At 28.6% G+C, this 25,225-nt stretch overlaps 1 protein-coding gene across 1 annotated transcript in view; it reads right to left on the reverse strand.

The window, feature by feature from the left end:
* Positions 1-25,225, reverse strand: part of LOC142222136 (uncharacterized) — a 350,911-nt gene that overhangs the window by 256,654 nt on the left and 69,032 nt on the right. The gene's annotated exons all lie outside the window — the stretch shown is intronic.

Raw genomic sequence — 25,225 nt, forward strand, 5'->3', positions numbered from 1 at the left:
TACGATTTTATAAATTTTTAAATTTTTTTTACCTTTCGCCTGGACTGAGAATCGAACCGCGGACCATGCAATTTGTACGGCAGCACACTATCCACTGAGCTACGTAGCTGCTATTGTCATCAATAGCTAATTATCCATATAAGTTATATTAATATAGCATAGCTTGCGGCGCCCAAGGACCGATTAAACAAAGTTTATTTGACAGAAAAATACATTTCGTTTGGGACCGTGGAGCAGTGGTTGCTACGTCGGACTTGCATGCCAAGGGTCGTGGGTTCGATCCCTGCTTCGACCAAAGTTTTTTTTTTTTTTACATATATTCCAGATATGGTCGGAAGATTCCGAAAAAATTTTCAACATTACATTCTACTATATTAAATTTTTACTATGAACTGTAAAATGTATCTTATTAAAGACCTAAAGTCAGAAAAGAAAAGTGTTTGATATAAACGAAATGGGCTGTGTTGTTGGTTCAAAAATAACTCTTTTTATTGAAAAAATAAAAATTGTGTAACAAACGAATTTTTTTGGTGATAAAAGTGTATACTTTTCGAAGCAATTCAAAAAACTCTAACAAAAGAAAAACGTTTTCGGTACACGTTTTCCAAACGTTTTTTTTTTCTTTGCGTGTACGGCAGAAGCTTCGATCATATTGTATGTTATTTACCATCCACAGAGGAATGCGTACAAAATTGTACCAATCGAAACGAGTCATACGGAGTTCATATCTAATATATAAAAATAAGTCGGGGTTTCCTTCCTTACGCAATAACTCCAGAACGCACGAGCCGATTTCACGGTTTTGCATTTGTTGTAAAGGTCTAGGGCTCCGTAAGGATTATAGCAAAGAAAATTCAAGCAAAGTTTCAACGGAAAAGCGGGAAAATCTAATTTTATATACAGCGCCATCTCTGATGCAACTTCGGATCGCACGAACCGATTTCCACGGCTTTGAATTCATTGAAAAGGTCTCGGGTTCTGTAAGTTTTATAGATATAGAAAATTCAAGAAAAGTTTCAACGAAAAAGGGGGGAAATCTTTTTTTACATATAGCGCACATTACAAAAAATTATAATTTTAATTCATCGCAGTTAGGTTAGGTTAGGTTAGGTGGCAGCCCGATGTATCAGGCTCACTTAGATAAGCTTTGAAACCCTCAGAAATGTCACCAGCATTACTGAGGTGGGATAATCCACCGCTGAAAAACTTTTTGGTGTTCGGTCGAAGCAGGAATCGAACCCACGACCTTGTGTATGCAAGGCGGGCATGCTAACCATTGCACCACGGTGGCTCCCATTTCAATCTATTCATCGCAGTTGCTTTTGTTATAAAATAATTTAATTTTTTCACATGAAAAATGTTCCGAAAACACAGAGGGTAATCATGTGGTGATTACCCTCCCCCAAAGATATCATTTTTGATATCTTTGGTATCTTTTTCAAAATTGGGCCAAAATTCTCCGATTTGGGTGAAATTTCACCTCCTCGACATTAGGGATGATGTCTAAACATCAGTACAAAAATAATTCTCTGATTTACTTGAGATTTACAGAGAACACGAGGTTATGAATTCATTATGGGGTACCTGATTTTTTAATATTTGGACGGGAAGGGGAACCTCCCGCCTGTCCGACTTTTTGAAAATTGGAACAAAATTATCCAATTTGCGCCTAGGCAACGAACAGCTACTTTATTTTTCGATATTTTGCTGTGGAGGGGGGGGGGCCCTTTGTCCGACTTTAAAAAAAACTACAATTTGTTAACTTACTGAAATTTTACGGAGAGCTTAGGGGAGATTATGAAATTTATATGAGGTATATGATTTTTTAATATTTGGTCGGGGAAAAATAAAAGTGCACAGGGAGACCTCATCTCCCCTCAAGTACATACCGTGAAACAATTAAACTTTTCCAATTTACTTGAAATTTACAGAGGATGTGGGGTAGGTTATATTATTATAATGGATATTTGATTTAGTGATATTCGGAAGGGAAGAGGAGCCTCCCCTTGCCGTGCTGTTTAAAAATTGGGCTTATAATTTGCTTGAGATTTATACTCGTATATACTAACATCGTACACCATGTCATCCGGATCGGACGGTATTTGTTCATCCATTAGAGTATAGAAATCAAATTTGTATCAAATTTCAAATGGAAAACGGATCAGATTAAATTTGCTTCTCCCAGAGGCTCTGGAAATCAAATATGGGGATCGGTTTATATGAGCCAATATTTGCATGATTAGTAGAGAGACATCACATATACGCACGAAAAAGACTGTTTGTACCCTGCGCCACACTGTGGAACAGGGTATTATAAGTTAGTGCATGTGTTTGCAACACCCAGAAGGAGACATGGTGTCTTTGGCAATAATGCTCAGGGTGGGTCTCCGAGTCGATCTAGCCATGTCCGTCTATCTGTGATAACATTTTTGTGATCAAAGTCTAAGTCCAATCGCCTTCAAATTTGGCACAGGTTCCCTATTGATTTTGGAAGAAATCGGTTCAGATTTAAATATAGCTCCCATATATATCTTTCGCCCGATATGCACTTATATGGACCCAGAAGCCAGAGTTTTACCCTGATGTGCTTGAAATTTTGCACAAACATAACACTTGGTCGTATAGTCAAGTGTGCAAAATTTGAAATTCTTTATATTTGAAAGTAACCCGTAGCTGGTTTTTAAATTTTCAAATGTAATTTTTATATTTGCTTCATGCTGGTGGGTATATAAGATTCGGTCAGTCCGAACTTAACCCTCTACTGCCCAATTCCGCCTTTGGGCGGGCTTCGTTAAATTAGGAAGCTTTTTGTAAAACACACATTAAGACAGCAAAAAAACTTAGTTAAAACTGTTCAAGAGGCTTTGCAGCATATACTGAATTGTACCGTATACATTTTTCTTGTTTAGTTTTCTTGCTTTTGTGTCGTTAACATTGAATATTTAATCAGCTGGCAAAAAAATTGGGGCATTAGAGGGTTAAGGCCGTATGTACTTATTTTTTGTTATTTTATTCCAATGAAATTTCCCTCATCCCAAATTTTATTTCTTAAAACATTTAGGAACTATACCAACGTTTAGTTTTGCACGAGTTATGTTTCCTCAAAAAAAGTTCACATTGTTTTCAGTGTAGCTGGTCTCTGCTACACTGAATATTCAATTCAATTTACCTCCTTAACCATCTTGGCTAGGCGGTATGCTATTGAAATCTATTTACATATCCCCTAATGCCACTTGTTAGTATATGGGTTGTGTTAGTTCGTTTATTGAAGTGTTTGTATTTTAAGAAGCATTTTTTGTTTTGTTTCACACTAAGCAATGTTGAAGGACGGCAGTTTTATATGCAACCAAGGCATTTAAGCCCATACAAAGACAACCTGTATGGCATTATAAATGAACGGAGTTTCACATGACTTAGTTGAGGTGGTTCACGTTGGATGGTATGGAGCTCTAGCTTAACATTATTTTTGTTTGTTTGTATGAAAATGCTCTTTTTCTTGTTAATTTTGTTCTTTTCTTAAAGCATATGAATTATGTTTATCCTTTATCCTTATGCAGGCGCTCTTAAATACTCATGCACACACGCACACATATTCTATGAGTGTAATGTTATGTATGCAGTTAGGCTTTTGCATTGGGCCATATGGGCGCGTGTGTGTGCAGATTTGCATAAAAATTTCTTAATAGAGCCGTTAACACAGTGTTCAAAGAAAACGAAGGGCCTTTTTTTAAAATGGGAAGAAATAAGGGAAGTTTAAAGTCGGACAGACCCTGTACCACTTTGTAGATCTACATTTGCGATACCATCACAAACCTTTCAAATTTGTTATATTTAAAGCTGACCCGATCTGGAAAAAATTTATTACGACTTCTACAAAATCTATAGACTTAAAATTTAAGTCAGCTAACGCCCTGAGGTGGAACATAATGTTAGTAAAAAATATGGGAAATACTTAAATCTAAAGCAAGCAGTGGCGATTTTACAAGGACAATATTTTCTTTAGAAATAAATTTTTGACAAAATTTTCTATAGAAATTAAATTTTGAAAACAATTTCTATAGAAATAAAATTTTGCAAAAACTTTGTAGAGAAATAAAGTTTTGAGAAAATGTTCTATAGAAATAAAATCTTGAGAAAACTTTTTATAGATATAAAACTTTAAGACAACTTTCTATAGAAATAAAATTTTAGCAAAAATTTCTATTGAAATAAAATTTCAACAAAATTGTCTATAGAAGTAACATTTTAACAAAACTTTTATAGAAATAAAATTTTGAGAAAACTTTTATAGAAATAAAATTTTGAGAAAACTTTCTATAGAAATAAAATTTTGAAAAAAAATTCAATAGAAATAAAATTTTGAGAAATTTTTCTATAGAAATTCAATTTTGAGAAAAGTTTCTGTAGAAAAAAAAATTTCGAGAAAATTTTCTATGGAAATAATATTTTGAAAAAATTTTCTACAGAAATACAATTTTGAGAAAATTTTCTAAAGAAATAAAATTTTGAGAAAATTTTCTATAGAAATAATATTTTGAGAAAATTTTCTATAGAAATAAAATTTTGAGAAAATTTTCTATAGAAATAAAATTTTGAGAAAATTTTCTATAGAAATAAAATTTTGAGAAAATTTTCCATAGAAATAAAATCTTGAGAAAATTTTCTGTAGAAATAAGATTTTGAGAAAATTTTCTGTAGAAATAAAATTTTGAAATAAAATTTTGAGAATATTTTCTATAGAAATAAAATTTTCTATAGAAATAAAATGTTGAGAAAATTTTCTATAGAAATAAAATTTTGAAAAAATTTTCTATAGAAATAAAATTTTGAGAAAATTTTCCATAGAAATAAAATTTTGAGAAAATTTTCTATAGAAATAAAATTTTGAGAAAATTTTCTATAGAAATAAAATTTTGAGAAAATTTTCTCAAGAAATAAAATTTATAGAAAATTTTCTATAGCAATAATAATTTGAGAAAATTTTCTATAGAAATAAAATTTTGACAAACTTTTCCATAGAAATACAATTTTGACCACAATTTCTATAGAAATAACATTTTGACAAAATTTTCTACAGACATAAACTTGTAACAAAATTTTCTACAAAAATGAAATGTTAACAAATTTCTCATTAAAAATAAATATTTGACAAAATTTTCTATAGTAATAGAAATTTGACCAAATTTTCTATAGAAATAACATTTTGAGATAATTTTCTATAGAAATAAAATTTTAACAAAATTTTCTGTAGAATTAAAAATTTTATAAAATTTTCTATATAAATTAAACTTTGAGAAAATTGTCCATAAAAATAAAAAATTCTATAGAAATAAAATTTTGAGAAAATTTTCTATAAAAATAAAATGTTTACAAATTTCTCAATAAAAATAAATATTTGACAAAATTTTCTATAGTAATAAAATTTTGACAACATTTTCTATAGAAATAACATTTTGAGACAATTTTCTATAGAAATAAAATTTTGACAAAATTTTCTGTAGAATTAAAAAATTGATAACAGTTTCTATATAAATTAAATTTTGAGAAAATTTTCTATATAAATTAAATTTTGAGAAAATTGTCTATAGAAATAAAAAAATCTATAGAAATAAAATTTTGAGAAAATTTTCTATAGGAATAAAATTTTGAGAAAATTTTCTATAGTAATAAAATTTTGAGAAAATATTCTAAAGAATTAAAATTTTGAGAAAATTTTCTATAGAAAAAAAATTTTAACAAAATTTTCTATAGAAAGAAAATTTTATCAAAATTTTCTATAGAAAGACAATTTTGGGAAATTTTTCTATAGAAATTCAATTTTGAGAAAATTGTCTATAGAAATAAAATTTTGAGAAAATTTTCTATAGAAATAAAATTTGGAGAAAATTTTCTATAGAAATAAAATTTAGAGAAATTTTTCTGTAGAAATAAAATTTTAACAAAATTTTCTATAGAAAGAAAATTTTATCAAAATTTTCTATCGAAATAAAATTTTGAGAAAATTTTCTAAAGAAATTCAATTTTGAGAAAATTGTCTTTAGAAATAAAATTTTGAGAAAAGTTTCTATAGAAATAAAATTTTGAGAAAATTTTCTAGAGAAATAAAATTTTGAGAAAATGTTCTATAGAAATAAAATTTTGAGAAAATTTTCTGTAGAATTAAAAATTTGATAAAATTTTCTATATAAATTAAATTTTGAGAAATTTTTCTATAGAAATAAAATTTTGAGAAAATTTTCTATAGAAGTAAAATTTTGACAACATTTTGTATAGAAAAAAATTTTGACAACATTTTCTATAGCAATAAAATTTTGACAAAATTTTCTAGAAAAATTAAATCGTGACAAAATTTTCTTTAGCTATAAAATTTTGACAAAATTTTCTATAGAAATAAAATTTTGACAAAATTTTCTATAGAAATAATATTTTGACAAAATTTTCTACAGAAATAAAATTTTGACAAATTTTTCTTAGAAACAAAAAATTTGACAAAATTTTCTATAGAAATAAAATTTTGAGAAAATTGTCTTTAGAAATAAAATTTTGAGAAAAGTTTCTATAGAAATAAAATTTTGAGAAAATTTTCTAGAGAAATAAAATTTTGAGAAAATTTTCTATAGAAATAAAATTTTGAGAAAATTTTCTGTAGAATTAAAAATTTGATAAAATTTTCTATATAAATAAAATTTTGACAAAATTTTCCATAGAAATACAATTTTAACAAAATTTACTATAGAAATGAAATGTTATCAAAATTTTCAATAGAAAGAACATTTTATCAAAATTTTCTATAGAAATAAAATTTTGACAAAATTTTCCATAGAAATAAAATTTTAACAAAATTTTATATAGAAATAAAATGTTAACAAAATTTTCTATAGAAATAAAATTTTGACAAGTAATATAATTGTAGGTTTTTAGTAAAATTTTCTTCAAATGTTGGTAGCTTATTTTTGGCTCGAGTGGCAACCATGCTTAGGGGCCGACCCTGAGCATTATTGTAAAAGACACCATATGTATGTCTCATCTTCTTATGGTGGTGCACAGATACGAACTATTCAACAGTGTGGCGCAGGGTATAAGAAGTCAATCAAAGAAATATATGGGGAAAGGGACCAATCGAAATACCGGACAGAAAAAAATATCACCAAAATATTTCCAATTAAAAAGTTGATTGAAATTGAAAATTTTTTCAATTAATAAATTAATTGATACAATTAACTTTTTAATCATACAATTAACTTCTTAATCAAACTCGAAAGACTAAGTCAATTAAAAAAGTGATAGATTGAAGTGTAAATTATTTTTTATTTTTTAATTTAATTTTTTTTTTATTTTATTTTTTAATTTTGAAGTATACATTTATTTCAAACAATTAATTTTTTAATTAAACTAAAAACACAAAAAACTAAAAATTAATTGGGTAATGCAATCAACATCAATTAAATTTTTAATTGAATCAATTAACAATTTAATTGAAATTTGCTAATGAAATCAATTAATTTTTTAATCAAGTATTTGTTTAATGTCCAATTAAAACTATGATTGATACTATCATTTTCGTGATTGAAGACATTTCAATTAAAAAATTAATTGGATCAATTAATTTCGTGATTTAATCAGAAAAAAAAAATTGGGAATAAAAAGGAGTCATTCAGTGTCAAGCCAGAACTGTGTGGCAGATGACCCAAAAATCGACATTATAAGCGCTGGTTGTGGTTGTGTAGCACTCACAATTGACTATTTTGAGTTATTCCAGTGCTACGATTGCGATATGTCCGAAAAAAGTGTAGCGTGCGCGAACATCTTCTGTTGAACTTGGCTCATCTACAGTCGCTTGCTTTTTTCTTTCGGGCTCATACGCGCGTTTTTCACCACGAAAAAGAAATATCTCACACATAGCCTGAAACAATTGCATTTTAAGCACTCAAAACATCGATTTTATCGGTCATTCGCCATATAGCTCTGATTTGGCACCGAATGGCTAAAAAAAATTTCCCGTAGGAAAAAAAATAAAATGAGAGGTCAACGTTTCTCAACACCTGAAGAAGTCGTTGGTTCAGAATGCATCTTTTGGAGATACCTCAACCAGAGTGGCAAAAGTGTTTTGACAAATGGTTCAAACATATGCCAAAGTGTATCAATTTTGTTCAATATTTAGAAAAACAATAAACAGATTTTTGATTATTAATATTTGTGTTTGTTCGCTAATCTTGAAATAGAAACGGCAAGGCCCGTTCCTTCAAAATTAGGACATGTTTTCTAAAACTTTAAGTCGTTTCTGAATTTGAAAATTTAAGTCGTTGTTAACACGTTTTTAAAGGAATTTGATAGCACACGAAGAAAACGGTTGAAAAATACGAAAACTTAAAAATTGTTTCGTAGAATTAATTACGCGAAACTTAAATATAAAAGAGAATTGTGTCTTAAATGTATCCTTACTTTAAATCTCCGCTACCTTGGCTCGGAATCAATAAAAAAATTAGTAATCTAAAGACAAAATCTTTGGAACCGGGAGTGTTCCACGGTTTTTTTGAGTGTAGGGTCATTTCAATAAAATTTTATTCTGTGGTAAGAGTTTTAGCTCATTACCATTTTAATTAGTATTAAAAAGTAATATACAAAAGTCAACAATAACAAAAGCATAAGAATGAAGGCGACAACGAAGTATGAATACCATGAAATTCACAACATTATTTTCATGGTGACTGACACGAGAAAATGGCAATTATCCCTTATAGCCTTAGTAAAAATTCAAAGCAGAGAGCATATGATACTTACTACTAAACCAAAGTACTTTACAAATGTCATGCGAGATTTCCAATTATGATGTCATTCATTACAATGTCTGTCTGTCCGTGCTTCTGTCTTAAAGCTAATCTCCATCTAAATGATATTCTAAGTAGGTATTCATTTCGCATCTCTGAGCTCTGTCTTGGATCCTAGTGTCTGGCTGCTTAGTATTGTCTGCAACAATGTTGGTTCTTTCGCTAGGTGTTATTGTCACTTGTATGCCTCCTCCCAGTATCGAATACCCTCCTGTCGGCCTTAAATGCTCATCATAATAATAACACTCATCCGTATAGAGCAACTTGGCTTATGTCTGTCTGTCTGTCGTCCTGTCTATACGCACAACTTTACCTAAACACCCGGAGTTAAATTAAAAAACAAGAGAACGGAAAAAAACAGCAGCAGCGATACACTCAACGAAGAACCATGATACAGTCAACAACAATAGCACCAAGCTAAGAAAGACGGCAATGGCAGGAAATTTGTATTGGCATCACGTTATTATACATTGCCATCAGCTTTAGCTAGGTCACCAATACCACTATGCCATTGCTTGCAAGGCAAAGGCGAGAGCCTGTTTATGCCACCGTCACAACCACCACACCACACGTTCACAATAACTCATGGTTTTACGAAAAGAATGAATAATAGCATATTTTTGCTTTCACAGCTAAATACTAGTAGCTCTTCTTGTCTTGTGAAGCAAATAAGCTATGTGTATGTCTTGAACCAAAGGATAGGGTTTCCCTAGAAGTAAAGGTACTCGAAAATTACCAAACAAGAAATTTTTAATTCAAGGTAAAATGGACTTGACCTATCGGTCTATTGGATTATGTCTAAAAAATACCCAAAGAAAAAATACTTTCCTCCTCTGCAACGAAATTTTAGACAAACGAAATTCCCCTTACTAAAAAATTATTTTCTTTCACAACAAACAAACCCGCATTTGTGACAAACATTGCAATTAAAGTTTCCCAATATTTCATTTTATCAGTAAAGATGAAATAGATTTTTTTAATCGACTTGTAATCGCCTTTTAATGTTTTTCGAAATTACTTCAATTCGACTTTTAATGTTTTGTAAAACCGCAATTTATTAACTGATCGGCCACTAATGGGGATAAAATCGCTTAAATGACTCCAGCAACAACAGAGCTTCTAAAAAAGTAGTATGGATCCCCAATTTGTGACCCGAAAGTCTTCAATGAATTTTTCATGGGCTTCCCAGGAAAAAAAGCGTCGCCAAAAAAGGAGTGAAAATGTTCTTTTTGGATCCGGAAGTGGTGCCAAATTGATGCAGAAGCGATGAATTTAACATGAACTTGTCATAGGGCGGATTTCCACCACTTCAACAGCCGCTGTACTGAATTTGCATCACTTCATAAGGTGTGAGGTGAATTCAGGGTTTTGGATGTGAATTAAGAATTGTTGCTAATATTTTGACAAGAAAAATATTTTTTTTTAATGATTTTTAATGCATTATAACGCTTGTCTGGAACGTTTGTCATCAAATATTTTCAAAAATTCGCAATTTTTCTAGAAAGAATTTAAATTTTTTTCGGCTAAATTTAATTAATTTGTTCCCTTTTTGTTAATTCTTATTAATTCTAATTTTATTAATTATTATTTGAAACAAAAAAAAATATTTTTGCAGTAAAAACATGAAAAGAGCGAGTTATAAAAAATTGAATTAAAAGAACTTCCTGTGTAGTTAAAATAAAGAACATCTTTGTGAGGACATTTTTGAAAGTACTGTTAAAGTCGTGCCTTTAGAAGAACTTCCAAATTTTTTTGCTGGGTTGTCATAGGACGAAAGTATTCCATTTTTGGATCCTTTGCATTGCTTTAGAAGTTGTGCCTTGGAAGTTCATTTGGATGATGAAATTAAAAAAAAAAAAAAATAAAAAATTTCTCCAAATTCCCTTGTTATTTTATCAGCATTTTTTGTTGCACTTTTATTTTCCTAGTATCTAATTTTTACAAATTGAAAAACTTCTTCGCTTACACCGGGGGTTAAAAAGTTCAAAGTCGGGTGGGGCTCATTGTATTATAACCTTCAACACATTATGTTCCCATTAACCAATATTTAAAACTGGCCCGATTTGGACAATATTTTGTCAGACTTCTACAAAATCTTGGGCACAGCTAATGCCTTGGGCACAGTGAAATAAAATTTGTAGAAAATTTTTTATAGAAATAAAATTTTGAGAAAATTTTCTATAGAAATAAAATTTTGACCAAAATATCTATAGAAATAAAATTTTGACAAACATTTTTTTAGGAATAAAAATTTGACAAAATTTTTCTATAGAAATAAAATTTTGACAAAATTGTCTATAGAAATAAAATTTTGGCAAAATTCTCTACAGAAATAAAATTTTGACAAAATTTTCTATAGAAATAAATTTTTGAAAAAATTTTCTATAGAAATAAAATTTTAACAAAATTTTCTATAGAAATAAAATGTAGACAAAATTTTCTATAGAAATAAAATTTTAACAAAATTTTCTATAGAAATAAAATTTTGACAAAATTTTCTATAGAAATAAAATTTTGACAAAATTTTCTATAGAGATAAAATTTTAACAAAATTTGCTATAGAAATGAAAATTTGACAAAATTTTCTACAGAAAAAAAGTTTTACAAAATTGTCTATAGAAATAAAATTTTGACAAAATTTTCTATACAAATACAATGTTGACAAAATTTTCTGTAGAAATAAAATGTTTACAAAAGTTTCTATAGAAAATAAAATTTTGACAAAATTTTCAATAAAAATAAAATTTTGACAAAATTTTCTATAGAAATAAAATGTTGACAAAAATTTCTATAGGAATAAAATTTTGACAAAATTTTCTATAGAAATAAAATTTTGACAAAGTTTTCTATAGAAATAACATTTTGACAAAATTTTCTATAGAAATAAAATTTCAACAAAATTTTCTATAGAAATAACATTTTTACAAAATTTTCTATAGAAATAAAATTTTATTGTTGTTTTTGATCTCAGCTTACAGCCATGCATTGATTAAACTACAAGTGTAGCTTAACCAACAGAGGAAAAATACTTGTCAAATTTATTTGGGCAAAGCCCTATAGACTGCAAGATGGGTGGATGTACAGCTGTTTCGGAATTACCACATTCCTCATCAGCATCCTCTACTTGCAGCAAAACTATCAACCAACTATCAGAATAAATTCGGGTAATTCACTCAACCCAAAGTGAACTGCACCTGAATAAAATTTTGACAAAATTTTCTATAGAAATAAAATTTTTAAAAAATTGTCTATAGAAATAAAATTTTGACAAAATTTTCTATACAAATAAAATTTTGACAAAATTTTCTATAGAAATAAAATTTTGACAAAATTTTCTATAGAGATAAAATTTTAACAAAATTTGCTATAGAAATAAAATTTTGACAAAATTTTCTACAGAAAAAAAAGTTTTACAAAATTGTCTATAGAAATAAAATTTTGACAAAATTTTCTATACAAATACAATGTTGACAAAATTTTCTATAGAAATAAAATGTTGACAAAATTTTCTATAGAAAATAAAATTTTGACAAAATTTTCAATAAAAATAAAATTTTGACAAAATTTTCTATAGAAATAAAATGTTGACAAAAATTTCTATAGGAATAAAATTTTGACAAAATTTTCTATAGAAATAAAATTTTGACAAAGTTTTCTATAGAAATAACATTTTGACAAAATTTTCTATAGAAATAAAATTTCAACAAAATTTTCTATAGAAATAACATTTTTACAAAATTTTCTATAGAAATAAAATTTTATTGTTGTTTTTGATCTCAGCTTAAAGCCATGCATTGATTAAACTACAAGTGTAGCTTAACCAACAGAGGAAAAATACTTGTCAAATTTATTTGGGCAAAGCCCTATAGACTGCAAGATGGGTGGATGTACAGCTGTTTCGGAATTACCACATTCCTCATCAGCATCCTCTACTTGCAGCAAAACTATCAACCAATTATCAGAATAAATTCGGGTAATTCACTCAACCCAAAGTGAACTGCACTTGAATAAAATTTTGACAAAATTTTCTATAGAAATAAAATTTTTACAAAATTGTCTATAGAAATAAAATTTTGACAAAATTTCTTATAGAAATAAAATTTTAACAAAATTTTCTATGGAAATAAAATGTAGACAAAATTTTCTATAGAAATAAAATGTTGACAAAATGTTCTTTAGAAATAAAATTTTGACAAAATTTTGTATAGAAAAAAAATTTTGACAAAATTTTTTATAGAAATAAATTTTTAAAAGAATTTTCTGTCAATATTCGACATATGTATATGGTCTTAAAATAAAATTTAAAAAATAAAATCGATTGTTCGAAATATTTCATTTACAGTCATATCGTACATTGATTGAAAGAATAGCGCATTGGAAACTAATTTGCGTAAAAACTCGTTTAGTAACAAAAATGTGAAGTGTTTTAAAAAATTTAGTCTCCGACTCCACAGCCCTGGTTGGCACCATAACAGAATACTTTAGCACACTCAGCCACGCCATTGAACGCGATGCATCAAAACGTCTATTCAAATGTTTGTGGAACCTAATATGACACCACGACATGACTTTCTAACTACTTCCTGAGACGTTCTTTATTATTATGAATGAAAAAATAAAAAGACCCTGGTTCAGATCCCACCAGCGGTAATATTTTAATCAAATATTTTTCTAAAAAATAATTTTTTTATGTACGCCATGTATTTTTGTATAAATATATTTTTCTATTAAAAATCAACAAAACTTTAAAAATTATCGCAATTTGCAAAACGGGGATTAAATTTATTTTTTTAATTATTTTTTTTTTTACTTTTTTAGTTATTTTCTTCTTTGCGTACTTTCTAATACTTATCCAAAAGGACTGCATCGATAGGAGATCCCGGGATGCGCTATAAAAGAAATGTTTTGTGGAACAACTTCCAATTTTTAATGTGGCTGATAATTTTTTGAATAGGCTTGCAAATATAAACGTTTAATAAAAAAGTTGAAAGGTCGATTTCAGCAAAGTTTCGGTCTACTTGTGATGCTGCCTACAATCCCTTTTGTAATGGCTCCTCAGAGCCCATGTAACCCAGGGATGCACCCTTATAGGCATAGAATTGCATTTTTTTTCGAAATTATTCTATTCAAACTTTCATTTTGTGGAGAAACTTTAAAAAAATCTACAAATTTGCAATTCCTATCATAAAGACACAATTTTAGGTGACTAATAGTAAGGCAAAAATAAAAGCTCTATGCTATAGCAGAAGAAAAAAGTTCTAGGAGTTCATATGTCAAGCATTCTTGTAGCCTCAACGTGCAATGAAAATGTTTTTATGAAACCACCTTGCTTGGTTTTTGTGTCTTTAATGCGGCTACGGAAGTTCTGTTATAAAACATCAAAATGGCGTAAATAGCGGAAGACTTGCATCAACTTCAACTCACACACACAAAACCATCTAGATCAGAGGGGAACAATCAAAAAGCTTTCTCGGATGTCCCAGGTAAATGTAGTAAAATGCGAACGGAAGTTAGACAAGACAGACAGACGGCCAGGGTACCCGAGTAACTGACACTTGTAGTGGTCCTTTGCCATAAATACATAATGCTCCAACTGCGTACGTATGATAGAGTAAGGTGCTAGTGTGTGATTGTTTATGATGGCTATGATTGCTTCCCGAATTACTTAAAAGTAAACCACCAACCGTCTTTGGTGCAGTCACAAACGACAGGGTAGGAGCTATTGCCTGGGGTCTAGCACACTTTGTCTCGCTATAATTTAAATGGTCGGAAATGATTCATACACAGAGACAAAAACAAATAGATAATGTATATCGTAGCACTACATTAAATGAAATATTTTTAAACTATTATGTTAAAGGATATGACATTATTATTGCTTATTCTACAAAAAGTTGAAGACCAAGAAAAACTAAAATCAGCGATTATTTTTTTTTTTTTTATTTTTTTTTTTCAGTGAAACAAAATTTTGAGGAAATTTTCTATAGAAAAAAAATTTACGAATTCTCTATGGAAATAAAATTTTGACTAAATTTTCTATAGAAATAAAATTTCTCATATAAATAAAATTTTGACGCAATTTTCTATTGAAATATAACTTTGACGAAATATTCCATGAAAATAAGAATTTGAGAAAATTCTCTATATAAATAATATTCTAAGGAAATTTTCCATACAAAATATTTTGTGTAAATTTTCTATTGAAAACAAAAATTTATCGACATTTTCTATGAAAATATAGTTTTGACGAAATTTTGAAGAAGCATTCCATTTAAATAAAATATTTACAATTTTTTGAGGAAATTTTCAATAGCATTAAAATTTTTTGTAATTTTTTTTATAGAAATAAAATATTGAGAAATATTTCTATAGAAATAATATTTTGAGGTAAGTTTCTTTAGAAATAAAAATTCGATGCAATTATAACATAGAGATAAAATTTTGAGGAAATTTTCTATAGAAATAAAATTTCGGACAAATTTTCTATAGCAGTAAGATTTTATATGGAAATAACATTTTGAGGAAAGTTTTTATATTTTCTATAGAAATAAGATTTCATTATATACTAAACTACAAGAGTACCCAGCAAAAAAAAATTGGAAGTTGTTCCTAGGTCACAACTTTAAAAGCACTTCCAAAATGTCAAAAAGATGTTCTTTATTTTAACTACACAGGAAGTCCTTTTTACTGAATATAGCTCATAGTTTCATATTGGGTATTTGTAACTTCTTTTGTTTTCAAATGGGTTAAAAACAGAGTAAGATTATTTAAGATTTATATAACATGGTACAAATTATTAAAATTTTGTCAAAAAAATGCACAATTCAATCCAGAAAAGTTTTTGAAAATAATTAATTCAAACTTTTTAGACAGGCGTTAGAATTCATGATAAAAAGCATAAGAAATTATAAAAATTATTTATTTGGCAAAATATCACCAAATTTTTTAGTTCACATCCAAAACACTGAATTCACACCTTAAGAAGTGATACAAATTCAGTGTAACGGCTGTTGGAATATATAAGAATAAAATTCTGACAAAATTTTCTATGAAATAAGATTTTGCGGAAGTTTTCTATAACAGTAATATTTTGAGAAAATTTTCTATGGGAATATAATTTCGAAGCAATTTTCCAAACAAAATTTTTTTTTTTTTGGAAATAAAATGTTGATGAATTTTGCAGGTGATATAAGACTTTAAGAAAATTTCTTTGGAAATTAAATTTCGACGAAAATTTCTATAGAACAATGCATTGACTAAACTACAAGAGTATCTTAACCAACAGAGAAAAATTATGTTTGACAAATTTATTTGGGCAAGGTCCTTTAGACGGCAAGATGGTTGGATGACGACCCTTTCGGGATTAATTTTCTATGAAAATAAAATTTCGACGAAATTTTGACAAAATTTTCTACTAAAATAAAATTTCCCCAAAATTTTCTATAGAAATAAAATATTCACGAAACTTCCTATCAAAATTATTTTTTGAAGAAATTGTCTATAAAAAAATTCAAAATTCTCGTTGAAAATAGGATTACGATGAAATTTTGCATAAAAATATAATCCTAACAAAAATTTCTATAAGAATAGAGTTTTGACAAAATTCTCTATAGAAATTAAATTTTAATAAAATTTTTAATAGAAACAGAATTTTTGGTAAAATTTTCCATAGAAATAAAATTTTGACACAATTTTCCATAGAAATACAATTTTGACATAATTTTCTATAGAAATAAAATTTTGACAAAATTTTCTATAGAAATAAAATTTTGACAAAATTTTCTATAGAAAAAACAAAATTTTGACAAAACTTTCTATAGAAATAAAATTTCGACGAAATTTTCTATAGAAATAGAATTTTGACAAAATTTTCTATAGAAATAAAATTTTGACAAAATTTTCTATAGAAATAAAATTTTGACAAAATTTTCTATAGAAATAAAATTTTGACAAAATTTCCTATAGAAATAAAGTTTGGCAAAATTTTCTATAGAAATAAAATTTCGACGAAATTTTCTATAGAAATAAAATTTCGACAAAAATTTCTATAGAAATAACATTTTGACAAAAATTTCTATAGAAATAAAATTTTAACAAAATTTTCTATAGAAATAAAATTTTGACAAAATTTTCTATAGAAATAAAATTTTGACAAAATTTTCTATAGAAATAAAATTTTGACAAAATTTTCTATAGAAATAAAATTTTGATAAAATTTTCTATAGAAAAAAAAATTGATAAAAATTTTCTATAGAAATAAAATTTTGACAAAATTTTCTATAAAATAAAATTTTAACAAAATTTTCTGTAGAAATAAAATTTTGACAAAATTTTCTATAGAAATAAAATTTTAAGAATTATTTTTCATAGTTTCGGCTACAGGTCGATTAAAAAATATAGATATGATGTTTTTCTTTTATTTGTATTTCCAATATTTAGGTTGACTTTGTCAAAACCGTTTTCAAGGCTGAAGTGAAACAAAAAACAGATTTTTTTTTTTTTAATTTAATTACAAAAATTACTAACAAACAAAACCAAACAATAAATTATGAAACTATTATAATTTATATTTGTTCTGGTGTACACAGATCAATAGAAGTAAAACTAAATTGCCCCTAAAATAAAACCCTGCAATTATCCAAAAATTCTCGTTGAAAATAGGATTACGACGAAATTTTGCATACAAATATAATTCTAACAAAAATTCGTATAAGAATAGAGTTTTGACAAAATTCTCTATAGAAATTAAATTTTAATAAAATTTTTAATAGAAATAGAATTTTTGACAAAATTTTCCATAGAAATAAAATTTTGACACAATTTTCCATAGAAATAAAATTTTGACACAATTTTCTATAGAAATAAAATTTTTACAACATTTTTTATAGAAATAAAATTTTGAAAAAATTTTCTATAGAAAAAAACAATTTTGATAAAATGTTCTATAGAAATAAAATGTTGACAACATTTTCTATAGAAATAAAATTTCGACGAAATTTTCTATAGAAATAGAATTTTGACAAAATTTTCTATAGAAATAAAATTTTGACAAAATTTTCTATAGAAATAAAATTTTGACAAAATTTTCTATAGAAATAAAATTTTGACAACATTTTCTATAGAAATAAAATTTTGACAAAATTTTCTATAGAAATAAAATTTTGACAAAATTTTCTATGAAATAAAATGTTGATAAAATTTTCTATAGAAATAAAATTTTGACGAAATTTTCTATAGAAATAAAATTTTGACAAAATTTTCTATAGAAATAAAATTTTGACAAAATTTTCTATAGAAATAAAATTTTGACAAAATTTTCTATAGAAATAAAATTTTGACAAAATTTTCTATAGAAATAAAATTTTGACAAAATTTTCTATGAAATAAAATGTTGATAAAATTTTCTATAGAAATAAAATTTTGACGAAATTTTCTATAGAAATAGAATTTTGACAAAATTTTCTATAGAAATAAAATTTTGACAAAATTTTCTATAGAAATAAAATTTTGACAAAATTTTCTATAGAAATAAAATTTTGACAAAATTTTCTATAGAAATAAAATTTTGACAAAATTTTCTATAGAAATAAAATTTCGACGAAATTGTCTATAGAAATAAAATTTCGACAAAATTTCCTATAGAAATAAAGTTTGGCAAAATTTTCTATAGAAATAACATTTTGACAAAAATTTCTATAGAAATAACATTTTCACAAAAATTTCTATAGAAATAACATTTTGACAAAATTTTCTATAGAAATAACATTTTGACAAAATTTTCTATAGAAATAAAATTTTGACAAAATTTTCTATAGAAATCAAATTTTGATAAAATTTTCTATAGAAATAAAATTTTGACAAAATTTGCTATAGAAATAAAATTTTGACCAATTTTTCTATAGAAATAAAATTTTGACAAAATATTCTGTAGAGATAAAATTTTGACAAAATTTTCTATAGAAATAAAATTTTAAGAATTATTTTTCATAGTTTCGGATATAGGTCGATTAAAAAATATAGATATGATGTTTTTCTTTTATTTTTATTTCCAATATTTAAGTTGACTTTGTTAAAACCGTTTTCAAGGCTGAAGTGAAACTAAAAACAATTTTTTTTTTAAATTTAATTACAAAAATCACTAACAAACAAAACCAAACAATAAATTTTTAAACTATTATAATTTACATTTGTTCTGGTGCGCACAGATCAATAGAAGTAAAACTAAATTGCCCCTAAAATAAAACCCTGCAATTATCCAGATGCTAAATCGGGAGTTCAGTCTATATGACCGATGTATGTTATTTGCTAAGTTGACCTGGCTGCAGGTAGACATACAGACAGACGGACATCGAATTTCACCTTGATAAAGTTGGGGTTTCACCAAGCGAAAACTTTGTTGATCGAAATCTTGGTCTCCTAGAAAATATTTTTTCTGCCATACCATATAATTCAAAATCGGTTGGTACATATACATCTAGTGGGATGTATCGTAATTTAGTATAGCCCTTCTAATTTCAGTAGTATTTGTTGCAAAAAATTCCCTATAGTATAACCAGAACTTTACTTTCAGAGCCGATTGTATAAGGTATATTATATAATCTTCGATATTAAATTTCTGTTATCATATATTCCATAAAATTTTTATAAAGTATTTGTTTTTTGCAGTGTATGGAGCAACCTAATGCTACTTTCATCGGTATAAGCATCATTGTGTTGAAGGAGTAAACATTTAATTAATGCAAGTGACAGTAATAGCTGTACTTTTGACATTTTATGCAAGGTCTGCATATTTTACTACAAAAACCTTAGTAACCACCACCCCATACCACCATACTGACTTAGTGTTTAGATGAAACAGCATGCTAAGGAGTGGATTAAAAAGGCTTTTAATCGTTACGTAGGCTTGTAAGGAGTCAATCGCATACTACCATTTAGTAGAATAATAATAAAAAACAATGGAATTTAAAACGGCAACTTAGATGATTAAAGTGTAATCTATTTGTAAGGAATTGACAACTAATGTCATTGAACTTCATTGAGTTAAATTGAATTACTTTTTATTAAATTAATTAAATACATGGACGGACTTAGCCGAGTCTACCGCCGGTTCATTGGTTTATGGTTTGCTGAACGATCTATATAGGTCCGATTTCAAAAAGCGCGATACGTCGCCGCGATATGGTGATCGGATTTCACAAGTTATGTGGTCATCCCCACAATCGAATTACTTGGTTTGTTGTCGCAGGCGCCGATGGTAAGGTATATAGAAATATCTTATTTGTGTATTTTAAATTGTAAGTTAGTACATAAGGTGCCTAACGGCCATTTTCATGTAGCTCCGTTAGGCTTTAACTGTCAGTTAACAGAAAGAAAAATTGAAATATCTTTTCTCCGGTTAACTTTAACTGAAAAATTTACAACAGTTAAGTTTCTAACTGGCATATAGTATATATACGCAAGATGACAGATATGTAGATATCACGGTTTAAAAGTTCGGTAGCTAACGTAGCACTAACGGAGCTTCATGAAAATGGGGTTAAGTTAGACAAATATCAGGTGTAGCTCAAATTTAGTACGAGAAACCAAACTTAGAATTTCACATCCTCCTCGGTTTCGGATGTGCCCACCCTCATCTGTTCTCTTTATTGAACAAACCAATGACTAAAATTATTTTCACACAGAAAAAAATTTCACCAACATATTTCGAATTAAAAAGTTAATTGAATTTGAAATTTTTTTCAATTAAAAAATTAATTGATACAATTATTATATACAAAAACAAAAAATACATTTCCCATTAAAAATATGAAAAAAGCGAGTTATAAAAAAATTGATTCAAATGAACTTCTTCTACAGTTAAAATAAACAAAATCTTTGGGACACATTTTTGGAAGTTCTTTTGAAGATATGCCTTGAGAAGAACTTCCAACATTTTTTTGCTGGGAAGTTAATTGAAAATTGGATTGAAGTTTAACCAAAAAATTAATCGAATCTTTCAAAAAACAATTAATTGATTTTGGCATTCAAAATCAATAAAAATTTTAATTGAATCAATACACTGTTAGAAAAATATGTTTCTGGCATAATTTTGAAACACAATATATTTAAGTGGACATTATATGTTCCTAAACTAACACTAAATGTTTGGGGCATCTATGTTAATATGTTAGAATATATTATGTTTGGGGCATGAATGTTTCATAAAAATCATGTGTGTGAATGCAAACATATATACATTTACAAATTTCGACTAAACATACATATGTTGTGATATTTTATTCAAAGCGACAGAGAGAGTATAGGGAAAGAAATAGAGATGGAAACTGGGAGAGTTGACGAAAGACATCAACATAACACAGCGAAAGAATCAAAAGACAACAATTTCTGTGAAACCGCTTGTATGTTGTTTCGGAAAACTGTTTTATGATAAGGCCAAAAATTTGATATGCTTAAGTCTAAATATTATTTAATTTGAATAAAGAGAATAGACATTTGGAAAACAAACAGCATATGTTTTCGTCTTGAGAGCAGCATATGTATGTGTGGACATGTGTTTTGTTTACCATTTTTGCATTATGGGCACAATTTTTTTTTTTTGGTTCGTTAAAAGAAATCAGCGGTCTTCATAAAAATAACGAAAGGGCACTATACTCTTTTTCGAGTTGGGACTGTAAAGTGAAATAAGGAGGAAATAGTGAAAAATTACACAGTAAAATGTATAAAATAAAGTTTAGTTCCTCTTTATTAATAAGTAGTCCACGAGGAGTTGACGGACACCATCAAATATAAAAGCGGGCATTAAGTTCGAGTTTTACAGGTAAAACAATTTAAAAAGTTTATTTTCTTTAAAATTAATTATTAAAGAAAAATAAAAGGCATTTTAGAGCGATGGTGTTAAATGCTAGTAAAAAACTGTTCACGCCTAAATAAATTTAATTTTATATTATAAAATTATACTCGATCAGTCAATTTCGTGTATATCAAGCACTGTTACTGACTATAAATCTTTAATAATCCACATTTCGAAGTTTCATTATAAAAATTTAATATAATATCAATATACATGTGTAAATAAAAAATAAAGTGATCGGTCGGAGCAGGGGTTGAACCCACGACCCTTTGCATGCAAGGCAGACTTGCTAACCACTGCTCCACGTGGCAAACAAATGTATGTTTCTGTTAAATAATGTTATGTTTGCATGGGCTCGTGGGCACTGCAAACTATGCTATATAAATATAACTTATAATGATAATTATCTACTGGTGACTATAACAGCTACGTAGCCCAGTGGATAGTGTGTTGGCTTACAAACTGTGTGGTCCTCGGTTCGATTCTCCGTGCAGGCGAAAGGTAAAATTTAAAAAATTTATAAAAGTGAATAATTTCTTCAACATTATTTGTATTACAGAAAAAGGTGCCAAGAACTAAAAAATTTCGTGGAAGTGAAAATTACGAGTATGTCAGGGAATGAGCACAATCGTGTTTGGGAAAAATTCTTCCAAGCATATAATATTCTTGGCTCAAAATGCTTCCAAACATATAATATGTTCACATAAAACAAACATATTAATGTTTCCGCAGTATCCAATAATATATGTGCTTCCTGCAAAATATGTTTGGAACATATGTTAAAGAATCGATTGTTTTGTTTTTTTGAGGGTGTACAAATTAAATTAAATTTTCTAAGGAAATCAATTAATTATTTAATCAAATATTTTCTATGTCGAAATAAAACCGTGTTTGACACTATAATTTTCGTGATTGAGCTCATTTCAATTAAAAAATTAATTGAGTCAATTAATTTCGGTCCTTTCGAATCTCTCTATTGGGTCCGCTGATAATGGAAAGAAACGAACCGGCATCAATGATGATCACTCATGCTCACCAGAGCAGAGAAAAGACGTTAGAGAAGCTCGCAAAAGATTACTGATTACTTCGATTTATGTACACAGAAAAAAAGTAAACTGTTTTATAGCAAGAATGAACTACGTCGTGCGAAAATTTAACTAAATTATAGTCCACATTTAGAGATTTCCACAAAGCGTTGTTAAAATCAGGAAAATTGTATGCCTTTCTGTACTTTTTAACTACAACTCACGAAGTTACACCCTCTCATAGAAGAAAAAATGAACTAACAAGTATATACGGCCGTAAGTTCGGCCAGGCCGAATCTTATGTACCCTCCACCATGGATTACGTAGAAACTTCTACGAAAGACTGTCATCCACAATCGAATTTCTTGGGTTGTGGTATCTTAAAACTTCTTAACATCGTTTTCTAAATTGTGAGTTAGTCTACACGTGGTATATATTAGACAAAAAAGGTATGTATAGAAAAGTCTACAAATAATTACGATCCGACTTTGCACGGTACGCAGAGAGCCAGAATTGAAATATGGGGGTCGCTTATATGGGGGCTATATACAATTATGAACTTGATATGGACCAATTTTTGTGTGATTGTGGATCGATTTATCTGAGGGCTATATATAACTATAGACCGATACGGACCTGGTTACGCATTGTTGTTAATGGCCATATACTAGCACAATGTACCACATTTCCACTGACTAGGATGAAATTTTTGTCATGGTTGGTAAATATCATATACTACCACCACGTACCAAATTTCAACCAGATCGGATGAATTTTGCTTTTCTAAAAGGCACCGGAGGTCAAATCTGGGGATCGGTCTAGATGGGGGCTATTTTTAATTATGGACTGATTTCGACCAATTTTTGCATGTGTGTTAAAGACCATATACTAACACTATGAACCAAATTTCAGCCGGATCGGATGGAATGTACTTCTCTCAGAGGCTCCGCAAGCCAAATCTGGCGATCGGTTTATACGAAATCAAATCCATCATGGTTGTTGTATACCATATTGTAACATCACGTACCAAATTTCAACCGAATCGGATGAATTTGGCTCTTCGAAGGGGCTCCGGACGTCAAATCTGGGGATCGGTCTAGATGGGGGCTATATATAATTATGGACCGATGTAGACCAATTTTTACATGGTTGTTAGAGACCATATACTAACACCATGTACCAACTTTCAGTCGGATCGGATGAAATTTGCTTCTCTTAGATCAATCGCAAGCAAAATTTGGGGGTCCGTTTATATGGGGGCTATACGTAAAAGTGGACCGATATGACCATTTGCAATACCATCCGACCTACATCAATAACAACTACTTGTGCCAAGTTTCAAGTCGATAGCTTGTTTCGTTCGGAAGTTAGCGTGATTTCAACAGACAGATGGACGGACGGACATGCTTAGATCGACTCAGAATTTCCCCGCGACCCAGAATATATATGGGTGCCGGGGTTCCTGAGTGCGATGATAGTGCGTTATCATCTGGAAGATTTTGTGTGCAATATTTCTTCATTTTTATACCCAACACCATAGAATGGTGACGGGGGTCATTCTGTTTGTAACACATCGAAATATCGATTTCCGACTATATAAAGTGTATATATTCTTGATCAGGGAAAAATTCTAAGACGATTTAACCATGTCCATCTGTCTGTTGTTATCACGCTACGGTCTTCAATATTGAAGCAATCGTGCTGAAATTTTGCACAAACTCGTCTTTTGTCCGCAGGCAGGTCAAGTTCGAAGATGGACTATATCGGTTTTGATATAGTCCAAGTATAAACCGACCTCCCGATTTGGGATCTTGGGCTTATAGAAACCGTAGTTTTTATCCAATTCTGAAATTGGAAATCTTGAGGTATTTTAGGACCATAAAGAGGTGTGCCAAAATTGGTGAGAATCGGTCTATGTTTCGGTATAGCCCCTATATAGACCGATCACCCGATTTTACTTCTCGGGCTTCTAGAAACTGTATTTACTATCCGATTTGGCTGAAATTGGAAATATAGAGGTATCTTTGCACTACAAAGAGGTGTGCCTAAAATGATGAGTATCGGTCCATGTTTTGGTATATACCCCATATAGACCCATCTCCCGATTTTACTTCTTGGGCTTATAAAAATCGTAGTATTTTTTTCCAATTTGCCCCAAATTGGAAATCTATAGGTATTTTAGGACCATGAAAAGGTGTGCCGAAAACGGTTAATATAGGTCCATGTTTTGATATAGACCCCATATGGACCGATCTCTAGATTTTACTTCTTTGGCTTATAGAAACCGTAGCTCTTATCCAATTTGCCTGAAATTGGAAATCTAGAGGTATTATAGGACCATAAAGGGGCGTGCCGAAAATGGTGGGTATCGGTCATTGTTATAATATAGCCCGATCTTCCGATTTTACTTTTTGGGCTTATAGAAACCGTAGTTTTTATCTGATTTGCCTGAAATTATAAATATACTCGAATTTGAGAATTAAAAAAAACGTGTATCGGATTTAGTTTTTATCGTTTAATTT

This window comes from Haematobia irritans, chromosome 1, assembly GCF_050003625.1.
Source record: "Haematobia irritans isolate KBUSLIRL chromosome 1, ASM5000362v1, whole genome shotgun sequence".
Taxonomy (NCBI): Eukaryota; Metazoa; Arthropoda; class Insecta; order Diptera; family Muscidae; genus Haematobia; species Haematobia irritans.